At 50.2% G+C, this 20394-nt stretch overlaps 1 protein-coding gene across 1 annotated transcript in view; it reads left to right on the top strand.

Moving 5' to 3' along the window:
* The first annotated feature begins 1 nt into the window (after position 1).
* The window catches only part of ARHGEF9 (Cdc42 guanine nucleotide exchange factor 9), a 207610-nt gene continuing 187217 nt past the window's right edge, over positions 2–20394 (top strand). Inside the window, exon 1 of the mRNA XM_027662249.1 lies at positions 2–101. The gene's annotated coding sequence lies outside the window, so the exon portion shown is untranslated. The remainder of the gene's footprint in view (positions 102–20394) is intronic.

Below are 20394 nucleotides of genomic sequence, written 5' to 3'. Positions count from 1 at the left end.
AATTTTTTTTTTTTAACATTTCAACTTCCCGACGCTAGCGCAAGAGTTGCCCTGATTTGCCGGGATCGCGTGAGCGTGCGGCGCCGAGGCCATGCGGTGAGGTAAGAGCGGGAACTAGGATTAGGACTGGGATGGGGATCCCCGACCCCCGCCCCAGTGCCGGGGACTCGCAGGGTGAAGGGTCTCATTACTCCTCGTTGTGTTCTGATCCCATAAATACATGTCGCCCCCTCGCAGGTACCTGCGGGACAGACCCTCCTGCGCCCCGCAATGATCGCAAAGCCGCAGAGTTCAGATTAGTTTCGCAAAACCCCCTTTATATAACATCATGTGGGAATCTTTTTTCTTTGTTAGGTTTTTTTTGGCTTCGTTTGAGATGCTGAGGAAGCACCAGAGCGAAGCCGAGCCGGGCAGATCCTGCCCCGGGCCCGGGTCCGGGTTTATTTTCCCCTGTGTGTTAGAATCCAGCGGTTTGAGACCGGTTTACCCCCGTGTGAACTCCGAAGAACTGGGTCATTGTTCACCCGGGCTGATTCAGGGCGTGTTTGAGTCCAGGAGAACATTTCTGTGGGCTGTGGTGGGAGTTTTTTTGGTTGGGAGGGTTCGCTCCTTACAGGTTTTAGTGGTCTCGGGGAAGCGACGGGGCAACCTCGGTGAGTAAGTCTTACTCGGGTGTTTAAAGAGCCTCGCTGGAGCGTTCCCGTTTCCATCTCCACCTCTGTGGTTTTGTTTTGCACCTGAACGTTTATGAGATGAGATGTTTCAAAATACAGGGATTAATGGCTGATATCACCTCCTTGCTCCTCCCTCGTATTTTGTTATAAAACAAGGCACGGCTCCTTCCCCCAAGTGAGGGCGGATCACGGCAAAACCGGCACCAGCTCCGTGTTCCAGTGGCACCAGACTGCGGTGCCAGACTTCGATCACACCTCACACGGGGCCGTGTGGGAGCAGGTTATTAAACCCTCGGTGGATCCAAACTGTACTGTAACTGTTTAAATCAAATATTTATGGAATGCTGCTCACTCCCTCCACGGCATCGTCACTCACTGGCTCGGGGAAAGTAAAAGTGCACAATTTCCGTCTGTTACAGTCAGTTGACAGTCCCGGGGCAGGTGGATGCTTTGCTGGAGCCCTCGTGCAGAGGGTTTGGGGGTCCTACTCGCGTGCCGAGGGTGCCCGGCGCTGGCAGGACGGCTCATGCCAGTGGCATTCAGTCCCTGATTGAGCAAGTTACCAGACAGGCACGGGGAGTGCCGCGTTTCTGCTCTGCCAGCTGGTTTTCCTGGAATGAATTAATACAGTTTCTGTGTGTTGCTGTAAGGAGAGCTGAGCGGGTGGTCGTGTCGGGCTGGAGAGGGGCATGTTGACTGCCCGGCATCCGTGGTACCCAGGGAGGGTATGGACTGAGAGCCACTCAGAGCAAAGTCTCTGTCCCCTGTGTCACCAGTGGCTGATGTGTCCCCACTGTGGTAGGGACGGGACGCTGAGTGGCCTCGGGGTGGGCACTGTCGTTCAGAGACGTTGGCAGGGACCTCGCTGCTGTTCTCCTCCTGCCCCGGGGGACATGTCCCAGAGCTTGGCTGGCTACTGGTGGGCTCTCGGGTGGTGGCTATCAGGCCAAGTGGGACATGAGCCTGGTGGTCCAGGCTGCTCAAGGGAGGAGAAACAGGTAGGTGCCTCACACCTGTGTGCAAGCCAGGGGAGGGAAAATGCATCGTCTCCTTGGGGCAGCCTCTTGATGAGTTAAGCTGGAAGTGCTGCGGAAAGCTCTGCTTTGGGAAGATGAGTCTGAAAATTGCAGTTCCTGATCCTGTGTACTACAAGTCCCCAGTGCAACAGGTTGACTTTCTGGTCCTTGTGTTCACTTTTGGTTTATCCCATACCTGTTGCAAATGTTATTTCTCTCCACCCTGGCTTCCCGAGCACCGGAGTCTCCTGCGTGCTGTTACTGCGCGTTTTCCTGAGCACTGATTCCTTGCGGCCATCCTGCTCAGTGGGTTTTTATTCTTTCCAGCTTGCAGGCTCCTGTGAAACTTCCAGGTGAAGCATGAGAGTGAGTTTCCTTTTCAACTTACCTTATTAAGACCTCTCAGAAATCGTATTGGGAATCCCAAGGGCATGAGGTCAGGAGCTGAAAACTCCCCAGCTAATAACTGCAACCCGGTGACACCTGGAGCAGTTATTTCTGTCTTGTGTTCACCCAGCTTTGTTTATGTCTTGTGACCCCAAGCACTTCCCCAATTTTTGCACTAATATGAGCTGATTTAATAAAATTACTCTGCCTGAAGATGGGCGGGTGCTGCTTCCACCCTGGGCTCCTCCAATGGGATGGGTTCCTGCTGGCACCACAAGCCAGGGATGTGACCACGTGTGGCCTCCTGCCAGCCGTGTTGCAGGGCATAAGCATCACCAACTTTGATTTTTGTGGGGCATTCTTTATTAAAGGTTTGTTGTATTTGGCTTTCTTGCACCCAACACGCAATAGCTGTGGAAAGGAGGTAGTTTCTCTGTTGGTGCTAACATTAGGACACAGTATTAATTTTCCGTTAAATGACAGATTTATCAGAGTTTTCTTCATCTGCACACCCGAAAACCTGCGTTAGAATGTGCCAGAAGGGGGCATTTTGGAAACATCACGAAGGATTTTGTAACGGGGAGTTGGGCAGGGAGAGCTCTGCTGGATAATTAGGCAGCGATGCACGTCTGGGAACCACAGACTTGTGGGGAAGAGTTCCCTCATATAACAAAATTATTGTGCACCTGAACACTAACAAATGAATTTTGGGGTGTTGTGTGTGGAGGGCTGAGTACAGGGAGCCCAGTTCCCTGTCCCACTGCAGCCTGCTGGGCACCAAGTAGTCGTTAAAATAAGAAACTATGGAGTAGCCTTGGATTTTTTTGTTTTTGTTTTTTTTTTTTCCCCCCCAAGGAAGCCACTTTAAAATGCATTTTCCTGCTGTCTCCTAGTGAATGTTTTTTGCTTTTGGTTGACTCTGAGAGTTCTGGTGTTCTTGCATGTGGTTTCTCCACTCTTCCTCTCTGGAAAGAGGTTCTGGAGCCCACAGCTCTGTGTCTCCCTCTGTTGGAATGTGTTGCCAAGCTGCCTGTTGCTTGTCCTGACCCAAGCCTGGCTCACATGGCCGGTAAAGCCCAGTCCTCCACTGTGCAACACCAGGGAGCTGTGCTGGGGCTCTGGGGGTTGGTGTTCTTGTATGGACTGTGTGTTGCACTTGGTGTCCCAATCAGTGTGTGCTTTCCGGCCTTGCCCTATCTGTCCTCATCTCTTCTTCCCCGTCTTAAGGAGGCCTTCCTTAATCCTGGGAATGAGGCTTTGCTTTCTTTATCCTTAAATGTTCACCTGCTGCAGGTGACTGTTTGAAGAGGCTGGTGGGGACAGTCCTGTACTTTGGGGTGCTCGGCCACAACTTTGGCTGTGGGAGCTGCTGTGTGGATGGGACACCTCATCCTCTCTACATCCTCAGGGAGAGAGCAACGCAGAGACAAGTTAGGTGAGCTGATGGAAGGAATGGTGAGAAAACCTTGTTTCTGCTTTAGTTTCCTCTTTGACATGCCAGCTGCTGGGTTACAGTTTTTCCTGGGAAATTGGCCTTTTTATCATGTATTGGAGTATCTCTGGAGTGCTGTGTCTCTGCACAGCCTGTACTGATGTGCTTCACAGGAGTCTGTGCTTTTTATGTGCTAAATGCAGTAGTAGGGGACTTAATTTAGCTAGTTCTGTTTGTTCCAGGAGGTCTCATTGAGGTCCTGGAGCATCCCAAACCCTTCATGGTTGCTGCTGAGCCAGGCTCAAGTGCAAGTCACTTGTTTAGTGAGCTTTTTCCTTTCAAAATAAATGCTGGGCTTTCTGCACATCCATGGCAATAGTCTTCCTGGGCTGATGGGGAAGGTGTGCAGAAATAGAAGAAACACCTTCCCCCCACCCCTCCCTTCTTCCTGGGCTCAACTTCACTCTCAGTTTTCTCCATCTTCTCCCCCTCAGTGGCTCAGGGTGATGGAGAACAGTGGCTATGGTCAGCTTATCACACTTTGTCTCTGCCCCTCTTCTCTCTTCAGTGGGAGGACTCCTCACACTCCTCCCCTGCTCCAGCATAGGATCATCCATGGGCTGCAGGTGGATATCTGCTCCACTTTAGGACCAGAAAAACTCACAGAAACGCTTTCTGTCCCTGTTTGAAAAAGATTATAGGTAAATGAATGCACCAACATTTGACAAGTGTCCTCAGCAGAGCTGGAGAGATGGGAATGATGTGACTTTAGAAGGATGCTGAGAGTGTGAGGGTGGCCTCGTGTGCACACTGAGCATTGCGTCCTCTGCAGCTTCCAGGGTTCAGGGATCCCCAGCCCAGGGAAGGAGGGGATGGCACAGAGCCCAGGTGTGTGATGTTGGCAGCTTCCAGCCTGGAGCTCTTGTGTCCTGCTGTTGGCTGGCAAGAAAAAACACTCCTGAGCTTGGAGCTGGTGGTGTCTGTGTTGAGTGCTGGTTCAGTCCTTTCGCATTTCATTAATAATTCTCCCCATCTCTCCCCAAATCCTCCAGACCAGCAGAGCTGTGGAAAACTCAGTTCCTGTTTTGCTGTAGGAGTTTGCCATTGTCTTTTCTCCGTGCTTGGGGCAGCAGGCTGTGTTGATCCCTCATTCTTGGTAGAAGCTCCAACAGGTTAACAGTGGAGCACTTTGAATTCAGTTGGTACCTCTGGTGTCTGATGCCATGGGTTGCTCTGTCCTTGCTGGACCCGTCCCATCTCACCGTGAGATGCCGAACTCCTGCACCAGGAGAGAGTGATGATCAGGTTCACCCCAGCTAAGCTGAGATCAGAGCCTCCCAAATCGCAACCGCTGTCACAAGCTCTGCAGGACAATGAGGCATCCATGGGAGAAAGCCACGTCCAGATGTTGCAAAAGGCTGATGTGAGAATGAATTATCCATAGCCATTCCCGGGCTGCTCTGAGCCACTGCTGTGGTTTTCCCTGCTTCCCAGCCTGGGCTGGGTTGTGATGCTTTGCTTGCTGCCCGAGCAGGGTCCCCAGGATGCTAGAGGAGCTGCCCTGGTGCTCTGTTCCCGTGGCAGTGCTTTCCCATGGTGTTTTTCCCGGGAGCTGGCGCACGCCGCTGCACAGGAAGTTCTGGTTGCACCATTATTGCAGAGTCTATTGTTTGGAGCAAGGGCAGGACTTGGTCTTGCTCACATCCTAAAACGTCTTACTGTGTTAAAAGGATGTTGTGGAGTATCCAGGGTGAAGCTCAGGGCTGGCGTTGTACACAGCTCATGCTTAGCCCAAATCCCTGTGTTTCTGCTCAAACTCACCCCTTGGTGAAAGGGAAACCTCAGGGCTAAGGAAAACTTAGAGTGATGCTGAAGTCAGGGCATGGCCCTCATTGCAGTTTGCAGCTTCTTGTTGCTTAGCCTGCTCTGGCTGGTGAGTGGTGTGTTGCGGACACATTGAGTGATGCAAAGTCAGGGTGTGTGGGGGATGCAGAACCCACCAAACCCTGCCTTTGGGGTCCCAGAACACGTGGCCTGGATGGCACAGGTGTGGGTGGGCAGGCAGAGCACGTGGCAGGCTCTGTTTTCACTCGCCGCAGCCTCGTGGCGTGACCAAGGCCGCCTGTTAACCCGTCCGTGCCTCAGTGTCTTATCTGAGAGAGCTGCTCGACCTGTGTTTGCTTCCACCTTGTTTTTTTCCCTTAACTAATCTTTGTGGCTTAGATGGTTGGCAGTGATAGTTGCGTTTCCCAGGCTGTGCTCTCCGGGTTGCCAAAGCTGCTCCTCACCCGTGTGAAGCTGCAGCTTCTCTCACACAGAGCAGTGTGTGATGTTTGGCTACAGCTTGGCAACCATCAGGAGGATCTGAAAGCTTTGCTGTCCAAATTGTGCCCCCCCCATCCCCCTCTGGCTGCTCACACCTTGAGTTGCCCAGGCTCTCGCTGGGTTTTTTGTTCACCTTTGGCTGCCATCTCAAAAGAGGGGAAGCACCAAACTGGGGCAGGTGTAAAGATCAAAGCCACATGTGTGACATTCCTCCACCTCTGCACACCGGGGCGGAATTAAGCTTTGAATTTCCCATGGCTTTTTCTTGAGCTTTTGCTGCCCAAGTAGAGCCCTGGGGAGGCTGCACAGGCAGCCAGTCCCCACACACAGAGCTGCCAGCAGCCTGTTCTGCACTGGGAGGGAATCTGCTGCTAGAGGCTTATCCCGATCCAGGTGAGGAGGTGTGAGCCCCTCGGATCCAGCACCGGCTGGTGAGGGTGTCAGCAGGAGCTGCCTGGAGCTCCTTTGCTGCTGCACCAGCCAGTGGGATCCTCACTTGAACAGGCTGCAGTGTGAGGGCTCTGCTGTGTTTGTGGGACAGGGTGGCGGAGCAGCCATGTACTGGCATGAGAATGGGCACTGGGCAGGCTCTCTGAGGCGCTTGTGCCGCCACGTGCCTGGCAGAGGGACGGGGAGCCTGGCAGCAGCCGGCCTGTGTCCCTCAACTGAACAAGCCACCCTGGCAGCGGGTGCAGCTCATCTGCTCTCGCTGTGCCCCTCACACCGTGCTGGCACCGAGCAGCGGCTGATGCCACCCCGCTGGAACTGGGCTGGCACTGTCTGCCTGGGGCCTCCTGCACACTCGGGGGCTTGTGTGAGAGAGCCATTAATCAGTTTAAAGCTGCCCTGTTTCAGTCCTGGGTACAAAAGATGCCTATTGTGTGTCCAACAATGGCAGTGTCTGCCCTGAGCTGGGGGACATGTGGCTGCAGTGGAGTGAGGTCACACGGCTCTGGAACTGCCAGACTGAAGCTTCATCCGGGCAGTTGGGCTTACCCACAGCACCACCCAGCCTCCTTCACCCATGCTGGAGCACAGGGTGCTCTTGGCTGGGTGATGGCACCAGGGTCCTGCCTGAGCTCGGGTAGCACAGCAGAGAGTGAGGAGGAGGAGGAGGCCATCCACCAGGTTTTTGAGCAGCTCAAGAAGTTGGATTTGCACTGAAAGGGCACTTTCCGTCAGCCCCAGAGCCCGTTACCAACTTCCCATCCCTCCCTGAAGCCACAGGGAGTTGGACAACATTCCTGGGTGCAGAACACATCCTGAGCTTGGTTTCCACACTGTATACTGGAACTTGGAAAAGACTGACAGAAGTGAGACCAGGCGAACAGCACACCCTGTGTCCCTTGGTGGCCCAAGCTGACGCCTGGATCACTTGCTTATGGATAACAGGGAAAGCTGGGAGAAACAGCAGGGCTCAGGGTGCTGGTGTCAGCATTTCCACATGGTGTGGACGTGGCTGAACGTGGTCCCATGGTGTGGGTGATGCTGGCAGGCTGGGCATGGCTGGGGAGAGTGCATGGGAGCCCATCTGAGCTGGGGGCATGCCCTCCACACCCACAGGGGGTAATGTCTCCGTGTGCTTTCCAGTGAGGTTTTACACCTCAGTGGCTAGTGAGTTTACTTTGTGTGGTGTAAGTCCTGCCAAAACAATTCCTTCCTGTTATTGCTCCTCGAGTTTTAGCGAAGCGATAAGAACCTTCTGCAGGGAGCTGGTTTCTCCCAAGGGCTCCTCCTGCTCTGAGCTGGGAGCTTTGAGCAGGGGTTCCCAGGGTGACTTTGCTAAATTTCAAAGTTAGATTTAGGTAAATGATGTAAGGAACATCTGAATATAGTTTGTGTAGAGGCTCTCCACAGCCAAATGGATCTGGTTTGTTTTGAGTGATATTTCCCATGAATTATCTCATCATTTGCCCAGGAAGGAAGTTATGGATGGCAAAGACCTTGGTCTTGCAGACAAGGCTTGTGTTAAAATACATTGAAATGAAAGATGAGACAACCTGGGGCTTTGCTGGACCAGGACTGGAGTTGGGAGAACATCCCAAGTCTCAGCTCTAGTGGGTTCAGCTGATGGTTCATGTTGTCACAGCATTTTGTTTCCACTCCTGCAAAGGCAGATTTTGAAGGCCAGACCTAAAATATTCTAATGGGAGTGAAGGAGGATTTTAAACCCCCTTCTGCTTGATTTTTGATTCCTTTTGAGTGAACGAACTGAATCTAAAGCAGAGCCACCAGAAACACAGAAAACAAAGAATGGTTTGGGTTGGAAGGGCCCTTAAGGAACATTTTGTTCCAACCCTGTGCCATGGGCAGGGACACCTTCCACCGGAAGGTTTGCTGGGTTCCAGGCGGTGCCAGAGTGGCCGCGATTCCTTATGATAAAGGAACCATTCCAGGTTTCCCGGTGGCAAACCCAGCACCAGAGCTGGGAGAGTTCTGGCTGCTGCTGAACAGTCTGATGGAATTGAATAGGCTACCCTCCCGTTCCTGAGAGGGGGCTGCTGAGAGCAAGGAAAACCAGGAAAAAGGGCAGTTAGTCACCAGGATGAGTGCTGCCCCTCGGACAGGGCAGGGCATCACCTCACCTACGGAGAGGGAGGTGGGGGGGGGCAGGAGAAACGGGGGCCTCAGAAACCTGATGCAAACATCTGAGCATTACTTTCAAAGGGAGCTCAGTTTCTCAGCTGGACTGTCCGGGGGACTTGCTGCCAGGTCTGATGTTGGGAACTGCATAAATAAGTTGGTGCTTGCAAACAGGGATCCTGTGGGAGGGATCTGCTGCAGGAAGAGCCAAGGCTTTGCTTCTCACCCTTCAGTGGTTGATATTTTCTCACTCTGTAAATACTCCAAGGGCAGGCACTGCCTCTGTGGCCTTTCTCTGGTCTATAATTGGTCCCTGTGACTTCTTAACATAAATAAGTTAAAGCCAAGCATTTAAATAAACTTTTAAGAAGATAATGAGTTGCATTAGGTAGAGATATTTGTTTAAAAGGGAACTAAATAAATGCATTTAAGGGGAAAAGCCAGCCTGTGTATGACAGAGCTAGAAGCAGTTTTCTCCAGGATGCAGATTATTCTACAATTGCTCATTAATGAAGTTCTTCCCTCCTTCCTCTGAAGCGTTTGCCCTTGCCCAGAGCACAGGAGGAAGCAGTGGGTTGTATGGAAGCCCTGGGTGATCCAGGCTGGTATGTTTGTACTCCTTAATGCTCCTCTGTGGTCAGTGGGTTTTGTACCCATAAAGGATGAGGGCAATGCCACAAAAATGGTCTATAGGAAGTACAGGGAGTCTATCCCTATGATTTCAGACTTGAACTTTCTGAGTAATAATTACTCTATAGTCTTTCTAGGCACCTTTCTTTGATTCCTGGAAAATTTAACTTTTATTTACAGCTGCAGCATAGATGTTTTTAATAAGACAGAGATGAAAACAGGAAAAAGAAGGTTTTTGGGCAGAGCTTTACTGCAGGATGCTGCAGGACAACTCCATGGATCTGTGCAGTGCTGTGGCCAGGGGACAAAGACTGATTGCTGCATGCTCCTTGGGGCACTGTTCAGAAGACCAAAAGCATTGTCTGTCTTCCCTCAAACACACAAAAGGAGGTGCAACTTCTGCTGGAAGCAGGAAGGAGCCGTGGGTTTAGGTGGTGTTGGAGGAAGCCCTCTGTGCTGCACTTCCCTGGTTCTTTATATCCCCTCTGCTGCATGAGGGTAACAACACACTGCAAGAATGAATATTGAGACCCCTAATTGCAGTTTAGTTTAGGCACCTAAATATATGTTTGAGCAGGTCAGTGGGAAATCTGATTTTGATGTTTAAAGGCACAGCTTTCCTCCCTGGCAGTGGGAGAGGAGTTGAGGGAGCTGGGTTAGGGGTGTCTTTGGGATGGATGGATTGTGAGCATTTCCTGAGTGTGCAGGAGGGTTTCTAGAGAAGCTACAATCTGGAACAAGATCTTCTGCAAAGAGTCCAGCGAAGTACCCTTTGGAGCCCTGTGTTAATCTGCTCTTTTGCTGATGGTAGTAAGCTGGGGTTCAGCCTCATGCAGCTTAAATTGTGATTTCTAGCTATTGGGGTGTGGGAAGATCATGTTTTGAGCTGGTTAAATAACAGCTGGATTTGAACTGGCGGCTGTGGAGCTGCATTGCTGTAGAGATGGGTGAGAACTTTGTGTTCATGGAATCAAAATGTCTTGAGTTGGAAGGGACCCATGAGCATCATCGAAGTCCTGCTCCTGGCTCTACACAGGCCAGCTCCAAAAATGAGCATATAACCCAACTCACAGATGAGATGCTTAATTATTTTATCTCTTCATTTGCTCCTTCTCTGCTCTTGCATCCATCCCTTGTTGAGGGAGCCAGAGGAGATGCAGCTTGGGAGGGAAGTTCAGCATAGGCTTCTTTCAGGATTGGAAACAAACTGAACATGGGCAAATGCCTTTGGTGTGAGGATCACAAAGATTGATTTTCTTTGGGTGCTTCTCTTGCTACCTCGTTGCTGCCTTCCCTGGGCCTGTTTTGTCATCCACTGAGAGCCATGGGCAGAGCAGTCACTGTCTGATGTGTTTCTGTATCCACAGGCAGGATCGAAGCCCCTGTGCCAGGGGTAGCTCTTTCCAACTCTTTCCAGTTGCCACCTCTTTCAGGGAGATTATTTTTGACGCGCTGTGTCAGGTTTCTTGATTTTCTTGCTGCAGGTAGTTGTGAAATAGTGGCTGTTCTGCAAGTGCCATTGCTGGGATTGGCACTTGTTTGCCTGCTGGAGGAGGGAGAGTATTTAAAGACACAAAAGAAAAGGAGCGATTAAAGTCCATGGAAGATCCCTCTCGTTCTGTGGGAATTGAGTTTTGCTCAAGTTTTCTTAAAAAACCTTTTTTTAAGCACGTCTCTTGTTTCCTGTGAAGGAAGAAGGGGTCACTTTTTCCACTGCTGATGAGTGGTGAATCACAGTGGTTGTGGGAAGGTGCTGTCACTGGGACCAGTAGCCTGTCAAAGTATTTGCTGTCTTCACCCTGATGTCTTCAGCCCTTGTGCCAAATGGTTGGGTATGAGCATGGCTCAGTGCACTTTTGATGCTTCTTGAGTGGGATGGATGGGAAGGCTTGACTCCTTAAAGATTTTTATTCCCATATAGCCTATGTAGGGGAGAGCCCAGTCATTTTACTACGGGAAGGAAACGTGAAAGCACGAAGCTAAGACACAGCATATGGGCGGTAAACCTCGGTGCTGAGTGCTGGCTCCAGCCAAACACAAGACATCACTGGGCTGGAGTAACATCCAGAGAGCTTTTGTGAAGGCTGGCAGTGCTAGGGAGCTCCCTGGGAGCTGGGGCTGGTCCTGCCCTGCCTGTGCAGGCAGGTCGAGCTATGTGGGAGTTCCTGCAGCTCCTGCACCAGCTGAACAGGGTTTGAACCCAGTCCCTGAGCAAAGACAAGCCACTGTGCCATGGCTCATTGTGGGCTGGTCCTGTGCCTCCATAGGATGCATGTCCTTGCAGAACATATATATTTATCTTTTCCAAGGCATGCTGCTGGATTTGCAGCCCGGTGTCTGGCTGCTGTGGAGTTCCAGGGCTCTCCAGAACTAAGGGCAGGTATCACTGCTGCTCAGCATTTGCTGAACACTGTAACCTAGAAAGAATTCAGGTCTGTGTGATGGCAATCCAGCGTGTTGTTTTTTTGGCATGATAGCAGTGTTTGGATATCCGTGCAGTGCAGTTTCCTGCAAAAACTAGATGTTGCTTGCACGTGTTCCTGGACTGTTTGTGCTTTTAAAGCACGGGTGAAGATGCAGGTGTGCTGGGCTCATCCTTGGAGTTGCAGTGGGGATGCAGTGGGCACTTTCAGGGTGACTGGTCCTCTCCTATCCTGCTCATGGCTTTTTTTTAGTCCTTTGCCACTCATAGCAATAAATTCACTTGCTGTTGAAAAAGATTCATTGGAGAGACTATAGAATATACAGAATATAGAAGAGAGTGAAATAGAAAGATGCCTAGTACTTTGGAATATAATCCCCAGCTCCTTGTAAAAAAAAAAAAAAGATTCAGTCTTTATTCCATAAATAATGATGAAGGGAACCTTTAGCTGCTCCTGCTCTGCCAAGTTTTTTAACCCTAAAAAAAGGGCTGGGTGGATCCTTGAGGAGGGCAGGGTGGGAAGGCAGAGGAGACACCTGTGTGCGCTCAGCTCCATCCTGGGGGCTGGGATGTGTGGCAGGAAGTGAGAAAGCTCCTCAGCAGTGATGGTAATTGAACCCAATGCTGGTTCCTGGTGCTCGGAGCTGCCTCACCCAGTGCAGTGTGGCTGGCTGGAGTGGGGCCCTGGAGCATGAGGAATGTGAGCTGACAGCCCCTTTTGCAGGGCAAAGCCACGCTAGTGAGACCATGCAGCAATCCAGACAGGGATGTGCTCCCAGTGTCCGCCCAAACTCGGCTTGTTTGGTTTAGTGTCCGTGTTGGATCCTCACAGCGGGCTGGCCCTGGCAGACTGTGGGTTTGAAGCCTTGGGTTATGAGCTGTGCATGTGAGGAGCAGCTCTGCTCAAGCTGGACTGCACAAATACAAGGTAACACCTACAACAGCCACCACATCTAGGCTCTGAACATCACCCATGTGCCCCTAGTTCCTGCAGAGTATCCCTGTGTGTCTCCCTGGGCTGATCGGGCACTCCTGGATGGGTTGTCACTGCTCTGGAGGCAGATAAGGATGGGGTTTGGTGTTGCTGTGGAGGAGGAAGGCAGAAGAAAGGTGTCTGCATGTCTGGGAGGCACCGTGTGACTTTTGAGACTTCTGTGCCAGCCTTGTGAGGGAGAAGTAAGGTGTCAGACCCCCAAAAGCTCTGTGCCTCTCTGGGGTGAAAAGCCTCAGTGCAAGAGTTGCCAGGCACAAGGCATCACTGTGCTTTTCTGGAAACACGAGGTTAGGTTTTTTATGTACCTAAAGGCAATTTTTATTCGAGGCTACCTGTCTTCCTGAGCTGGGTATCCTGGACTGTAGCAATGGCTGAAGGCACATCGAGTATCTTGGCCTGTTTGGAACATCCAGCCTCCAAACACCCAGAAACCGGGGTGATTTTACTCAAAAGCAGTGCACAAGACTCCTAAAGGAATTGTTTGCTTGTGACACTTGCACACCTTCCACCTGGGGCTCTAAAGTGAGACTTGACAGCAATTTCAGAGCATGACAAGGAGATACCTCACCTTGTATTCAGAAGGCTTTGCTTGATGAGTTGGATTTTCCATAATGTGGTGCTTGGGGAGGTGAGCCCCAACTGTCCAGTCCTGTGCTCGTATGGTTGTGTCAAACTGCTCCAAGGAAAAAGGGCACGGGGGAAAGGAGTGTGGGGAAATCCCACCTGTGTATCTGCCTAAAAGGAATGGGTTACTTGGTCTGGAGGTAGAAATAGGGCTTGGAGGGAGGTAGTTAAGTACATGTGAGATGCTCTTTGACATCACCAGGGCCATGTAAGGGAGTGGCTGAGTAACATGCTGAAAAAATTCTTTGAAATGCTTGAGCAGAACGGGTTGCTGCATGTGCTCCCAATCTTTGCTTGTGAATTTGGGGCCAGCTCTTTGTTTCTAATCCTGATCTGAATGTGCTGAACATACATTAACACAGTATCACAGATTGGGAGGTCTGTAACTATGGCAATATCCTACAAACGTGACCCTCTGCACCTCGTTTCAGTGTTGGCATCGGTGAACTGCCTTGTAAAGATGGCACTTATTTTTTTTCTAGTAGTAATTCCACGTCAAAGAGGAAATATAAATAAACTCCCCAAACAAAAGAAACAAGGAAAAAATAATTCTTTCAAACATTTGAGCAGGAACAATAGGGTAGGATATGCACTCTCTGGGGAGGGGTAATGGCTGAAACCGATAGGAGCACAGTGCTGCCTTGCTCTGTAACTAGTGCAGACCTTTGCTCAACTGAGGATTATTTATAGCAAATGTTATGGCAGAAGCATGTGTGACCTGTAGGCTCCCGGCGAGGGGAAGAGCTTTCCTGTACTGTCTCTGGGATACAATAGACAATTATTTAGACACTATCTTTGTCTCAAGATATAAACAACTAAGTGCTGGCTACTGATTTCTGCCCTGATGTTCAGCCCACGGGCAGCCATGCTTTCTTGCTTAAGGATTTATGGAGGAGGAAAAGATTTTTAAGACATACCACATCTGTAATGTTCCTGAGGCATGTCCACTAAATTAACTAACTGAGAATGCAGAGTAAGTCACAAGCATCATGAACCCGTTGCCTCCCAGCATCCTCCTGAAGGATGGCTTGGTGCTGAGCTGGCATTAGTGAGGTGTGTATGGGTGTAGACCCCTGAATCTGCCTGTTCTCTTGTGTTTAGCTCATCACTGTGGTATTAGAGTACCTACATATGCTACTGGATAGTAATTAAGTGTTCTTACATATAATTAACTACTTTCAACTGATTCCTGAGCAGCTTAAATAATCTACATGTAATGGCAGATATTTCTGTGTTACAGTGACCACAGTTGGTGCCAAATAGCTGGAGAGGTTGGGAAAACAGCTGTCGTGCATCAAAACATCACCTTGTTCTGGCAGAGGATACTTTTTCAGGCTCCTTCATTTTGTTGGGAGTCCCTGGGTGTCGATATTGAACAGATCCTTTTGGACCTCTTTGATACTTACCTCAGTTTTATTTTCTGTAGAACAGAAGAATTCAGAATTGCAGAGCAGGGGAAATGGAAGTGTGCAAGGGGTGATGCTGCCACGGTTCAGTGGGCAGAAGGTGTATCTGCAGTTCCTGGGTCAGCTCTGCAAGGGTGGAGGAACATTTAGCACAGGTACAGTGCCAAAGCTGCCTGAGCTCTGTGAGAGGCTTGTTCTGAAGTTCACCATCAGCAGGAACTAATCTGTTGTATGTTTGATTCCAGTTGACACGGGCTTTTTTTCCTTGAGTTTCTTCTGTTCAGTTTGGCACAAGGAGCTCTCTCCCCTTTCCTGTGCAGGCACTGTGTGTATAAAGCTGTTTCTGGCTTAGTGGAAGATTCTAGAGCTCAGTGTGCTGCAGAGCCCAGGGCTGGTACCCTGGAGGCGCCTGGCACCCCTCTGCACTGCCCCCCTATCTCAGCAGGCCCACCAAGCCCCCAACGTGGAGCTGCTGGTGTTTGCTGTGAGCTGGTCCCTCCCCTGGCAGCACCAGCACAAGCCCGGGTTGTCTGACAGATGCAGTCGAGCAACTCTCTCTCTCTCCTGTGGCCTCAGGCAAGATTCTCCTGCTCTAATTTCATTGTGTTTAGCCACCACACAAACTCTAAAGCTCCCTGAAATGGGAAGGAAGTAATGTTTAAATTATACATGAGTGAACTGATTTACTCAGCCTGGAGTTTTGAGTTCCGTCCTTGTGAATACAGGGCTGGAGCTGTCTGTCTGTGCATCCATCCGTCTGCCCACTGGAGATTGAATTAACAGGAGCACAAATGCAGATCCAGGACTGTAAAAGCTTTGCCTTAAACCAGTGTAAACTCTGTGGGGCAGATGCCTGCTGCCACAGGGAATGCAGCATGTTTGCCTGCTGTTACTTTGTCTGGTAGTCTACCCTCAGTGATGGAGGAGGCCATTGCTGCAGGGTCCCTTCAGCCACTAGGCAGTGGTGTTGTCACCATCCCTGGTAGTGTTCAAAAAATGTGTGGATATGGCACTTGAGGACGTGGTTTAGTGGTGAACATGGTGGTGGTGCTGGGTTGACTGTTGGACTTGATGATCTTGGAGGTCTTAACTATTCTGTGATTCTTAAACTCATTGTTTTGATAAGGTCTGTCCACTCCTGACTGAAAAGGGATTCAGACTGCTCTCCTGCTCCTAATGAGGGGGTTTAACTTCCTGTGTAACGTATTTTGCAGAGCATGTAAAACGCTGGTTCAATTCTATGGTCACTTCCTACGGGCACCGGCTCAGCGCTCCTTGGGGAACCGGCACCGGAAAGTCGTAACTGTGCCTGCTGATGGCCTGGAGATCCCTTTTGCAGATGTTTCACCCAAGTCTCTCCTCCATGCTCCTTCCCCCTCCTTTTCTGTTTTTAAAAAAATATCATTAAGCAAGCTGCAGTGCTGCCATGTCTGGCCAAAGCCCAGCAGCAAATCTTCCTCCTTGACCCATAAACAGGAGGTGCCAAATTTTTGTAGGGGCTGCAGCGGTTTGTGGTGTGGGTGGCTGAGAGCTGGGGGTCTGTCAGGTGGTCAGGGGATTGTTCATCAGGCTGCGAGCAAAGACAACTCTGTGCTTGGTCTTTCGATGTCCTTCAAGAACAAAAGAAAAAACCCAGAGAGCTTGAAATGTCTGCAGAGACATAAACTGAAAGGAGGAGAAGTCATGATTCTCCCCCTATTTGTTTGACCTAAATACACTGAAGTAACTGTACCCTCATGAAAGAGATAATTTCCTGATGCTGGAGAGCTTAACATCTGTTTCCTCCCATTTTTTTCGGGAGTAGAACATGGTAACGGAAGAACTGGCGGGGTTTTCTTTCCTCTTTTTCTTTTGTATAGCAAGAGGCGCTGCATGCTTGGGCTAAATACGCTCTCTGAGAGCAGACAGGTTTCTCTCAAGGGCTACATGATCATTTGTTCTCTATTTTCTCTCCTTCCTGCCTCCCCGTGCCCCTCCTGGAGAGGAGCGGATACGCTGAAGCCCAGGCAGGACTTCCTAAGCTCAGCCGTGCCTCTGGCAGGCTGCGCCGCGTGCCCTCTCCCCGTCACCCCCCTTCCCCGAGAAACAATGGCCAAGGGCTCCTTTTTGTTTGTTATTTTGGATCCTGCAGAGGAAGAGCCGAGTGGAAGATCGTGTCCCTGGGGGCCCTCGGCGCATTCCAGCTCCAGCAGCTCCTTGCGAGGCTGCGCCATCCGCAGGCCTCCTGCTCACACTGCCAGGGGGGACAGGGGGGCTTGGAGCAAATCTGGCACTGCTGAAAGTTGAGAGAAGGGGGATGGAGAGCCTTAGCGAGGTGTCTGGAGTCGCTGCTCCGCAGCAAGTGCAGATCCTGTCCATGAACACCCAGCACAGCACAGGTGGTCACGGTGCCAAGAAGAGCTGGGCTTTTGTACTGACTATTTGTGACATGGCTTGAACCCCCCCATGTCTGCTTTGCAGGCAGGGTGTAGTTGAGCCTCAGACCCTCTGTACCTCTGGCTTCAAAACTCTGTAGGATGACCTCAGGTCTCTCCAGGTGCTTCCAGCCAGGAGCTCTGTGGTGGAGAACATGTTTCTGGCATGTGATCCTATCTGGGCTGCCCAAGGGCAACCTCCCGCAAATTTCCTTTTTGTTCCCTTCAAAGGCTTGTTATTTCTCAGGGCCCCAGTCAAAATAGTTCTTCTGTTGGGTCACTTGATAGAGGGGATTTACGATTTTACTGTAACATGGAATATGCATTCTCCAGAATTTCACAATGTCTAGGGATCATGGAATCGCAGAATGGTTTGGGTTGGAAGGGACCTTTAATATCATCTCGTTCCAACCCTTGGCACGGGCAGGGATACCTTCCACTATCCCAGGTTGCTCCAAGCCCCATCCAACCTGGCCTTGGACACTTCCAGGGATGGGGCAGCCACAGCTTCCCTGGGCAACCTGTGCCAGGGCCTCCCCAACCTCACAGGGCTTCTCAGCACTACATATTTTTTGAAAAAAGATACTTCTGTTAGTTACCCCCAAACTGCTTGGTCTGAAGTAGATTTCAGGGGTTGTGTGGTGCCTGCCTGACAATCAACCTGAACTGGGCATTGTTAAATGAGCAGTTTCTTTGCGTCATTAAGATCTCTTGAGAAAACTCATCCTGGATCAGACCTTTCCTTTCTACCTGGTCTCTCTACCCTGCTGCCTTTAGACCCTGTTTTTGCTCTGGTTGTGGATGACTCCTGTAGGTTACTAAGAGCTCAGCAGAAGGAGATTGCCCAAGAAAAGCATCATTCCCTGGGTGATGGCTTGTGACAGCCCTGATTTCTTGGGCCTGATTTGGTGTCTTTTAAATCTGCGAGAACTGTTAACTTCAGTGGGTGTTCCCTGGGCCTGTGGTGATGCTTGTGTGTCTTGTGTGCCTGCTTGTGTGTCTGCTAAATCACACTGAAAAGGAGCAAAATTGCTATTACTCCCACCTGTATCATGCAGGAAGAGCCTGTTGCCAAGGAAATGTTGTGCAATCGTGGGTGAGATACAGCGTGCGTAGTTCTTTCTTAAAGATTTGGATAATACAAAAAATATGGAAAGAATTTGGAGGGGGAATTGTGGCTGTAGATATAGATGTTTGTGTAACACACCTGGTGCCACTGGCTGCGGATTTCATCAATTCCAGCTTGTTTGTCCACCTTGATTACCTGGAAGAGGGAAGTGGATTTTCAGAATGAAGGACTGCTGCTTGTGTGGTGAGAACAGAGTCTCATGCAGAGGGCAAAGTAGCCCCTGTACACTGGAGCTGTTTGTGGTGTTTGGTTGATAGCTCGGGTTTTATAAAACCATCTTCCTCTCTGGATGAGGTGCTGTGTGTTTTGGAGCCTCCAAGCCTGGCTGAGCCACCCTCCTCCTTGGGCTCCAGGTAGTTTCGAGGAATTCCACTAGGAAGAGGTATAAGGTAATTGTGTTACCTCGTGTTTTCTGTGGTTAAAGCCCCTCATACAGTGATGGTAGTCCCAGCTCAGAGGGGAAAAATAAACATATGGTTGACTAAGTGGTATAGTTTTCTGGGTAATAGGTGTTCTCAAAGTGATTCTTCCAAACCTCTTTCCCCTGCACCCCAGAAAGGCGAGAATGGTTCATCAGATACTCTCATGGCTGTTCTCCTCCATAGTCAAGTTTTATTTTGTCACTGTGGACTCTAATGCCCCCGAGCCCACGTGGTTCGGTTGGTAAGGCTACCTCTGCCCTGTTTGGCTTACTTGAAGCATAGGTTTCCCACCAGAATGCTGCTGGGGGTGTTTGCACAGTGGCAGACGCTCATTTCGGAGGCTGTGTCAGTCAGCGGAGCGTAGCAGATCTTGGCACCTGCTCAGGGAGGACTGAGTGAAGCTGGCTGGAATTTGTTCATGCGCAGAGAATTTGCCTTGGCGGTGGGAGGCTTTGCTCTGGGTGAGGCAGTGCCAATCCTTGGGCTGGAGCTGGTTCAGGGACAGTGCTGGAACTGTGGGTGCTAACGAAGCTATGGCTCCTACTGAGGTTAGCCTGTGATCTCAGTGTGTGCAGTCCTGTGATTGCTGGGAATTACACACCGATAAGGTGCTTCCCTCACCTCGGTATTTGCTATCAGCTGACCAAAAGGGCTTTTGAGCACCATTTTATGTCCTCCTATCCCACTCATCCTTCAGGGAGATCTCTGTCAAAGTCTTGGTGATGGTTTCAAAGATGAGGAGAGGCTTAGGGTAGGCTGTGGTGAAGGGGAAAGTGGAGAGGAGCCACCGACCACTGGTCACAGAATGGGTCTCCTTTCTGCTTAGAGCACTCAGGTCTGGCTTAGTGGTGATGGCTTTAATTTACATCTGGCTTAAAGGTGTTTAAAAAAAAATAATAAAAAAATTAATTTTAAAGCCACTTTTGCATACTGTTCTGGGTTTTGTTGCTTCTCTGGGGGGAACTGTGCAGGATCTGTCCCTTGTTGTGGGATCTCTTTACTTGACACATAAGGAACAGTCTGTCTTCTCCATGCTAACATCCCTCCAAAGACTTCACAGACAGGCCTCTTCCCTTTGAATCTTTCCTCAGGCAGGATCCACCCAGCCCAAAACAATAAAACATAAAACTGAAAAGAGAAAACAAACAAAAAAAAGGGACCGTTTGTGATATCTGTCTTTTGCTGCCAGTTGCCTGCACGACTTGAAACGACTCAAACCCTCTTTTTGTTTTTTTTCACTCCTTCCAACCCATTCCAATATGTTAGTCTTTAAGTTGCAGCAGGGACGTCTGGGAATAACTCGCATCCCAGAGCGACAGCCTGAGGAATGAGGAGCTGGTCTCCTCCTCAAGTATCAGATGGAGGAACTGTCCTGGTAAACCTTTGTTTTTTTGGGAACAAAAGCTTCTGTGGTTTCTGCAGGGACCCAGGACAACACAGCTCCCGGGTGAATTTGTGCCCTAGGGTTTAAATGGTGACAGGTGGTGCTGAGGCCCCAAAACTGCTTGGGGAAGGAGGTTCTCTCTTAAAATGTCCGTGGTGGCAAGTACAGGAGGCTGAATAAATAGATGGCTAAAGCAGAGTGAGGCAGCATGTGTGGAGGGTCAGCACTGTGTTCGGTGGGGCTATGTAACTGGGGGGTGTATTTGGTGGTATCCAGTGAGGCTGTGTAACCGTGTAGGGATGTATTTGGCTGTATCCAGTGAGGCTTTGTAACTGTGGGGTGTATTTGGCAGTGTACATGTAGGCTGTGTAATTGTGGGGTGTTTGTAGCAGTGTACATTTAGGATGTGTTACCTTGGGGTGTTTTTGGCAGTGTATGTTTAGGATGTGTAACTGTGGAGTATATTTGCAGTGTACATTTAGGCTGTGTAACTATGGGGTGTATATGGCAGTGTACATTTAGGATATACAATTTTGGGGTGTATTTGGCAGT

This window comes from Corapipo altera, unplaced genomic scaffold (assembly GCF_003945725.1).
Source record: "Corapipo altera isolate COAL_440 unplaced genomic scaffold, ASM394572v1 326, whole genome shotgun sequence".
NCBI lineage: Eukaryota > Metazoa > Chordata > Aves > Passeriformes > Pipridae > Corapipo > Corapipo altera.
Note: the sequence above shows the minus strand (reverse complement) of the source record. Positions and strands in the feature narration are given on the sequence as shown.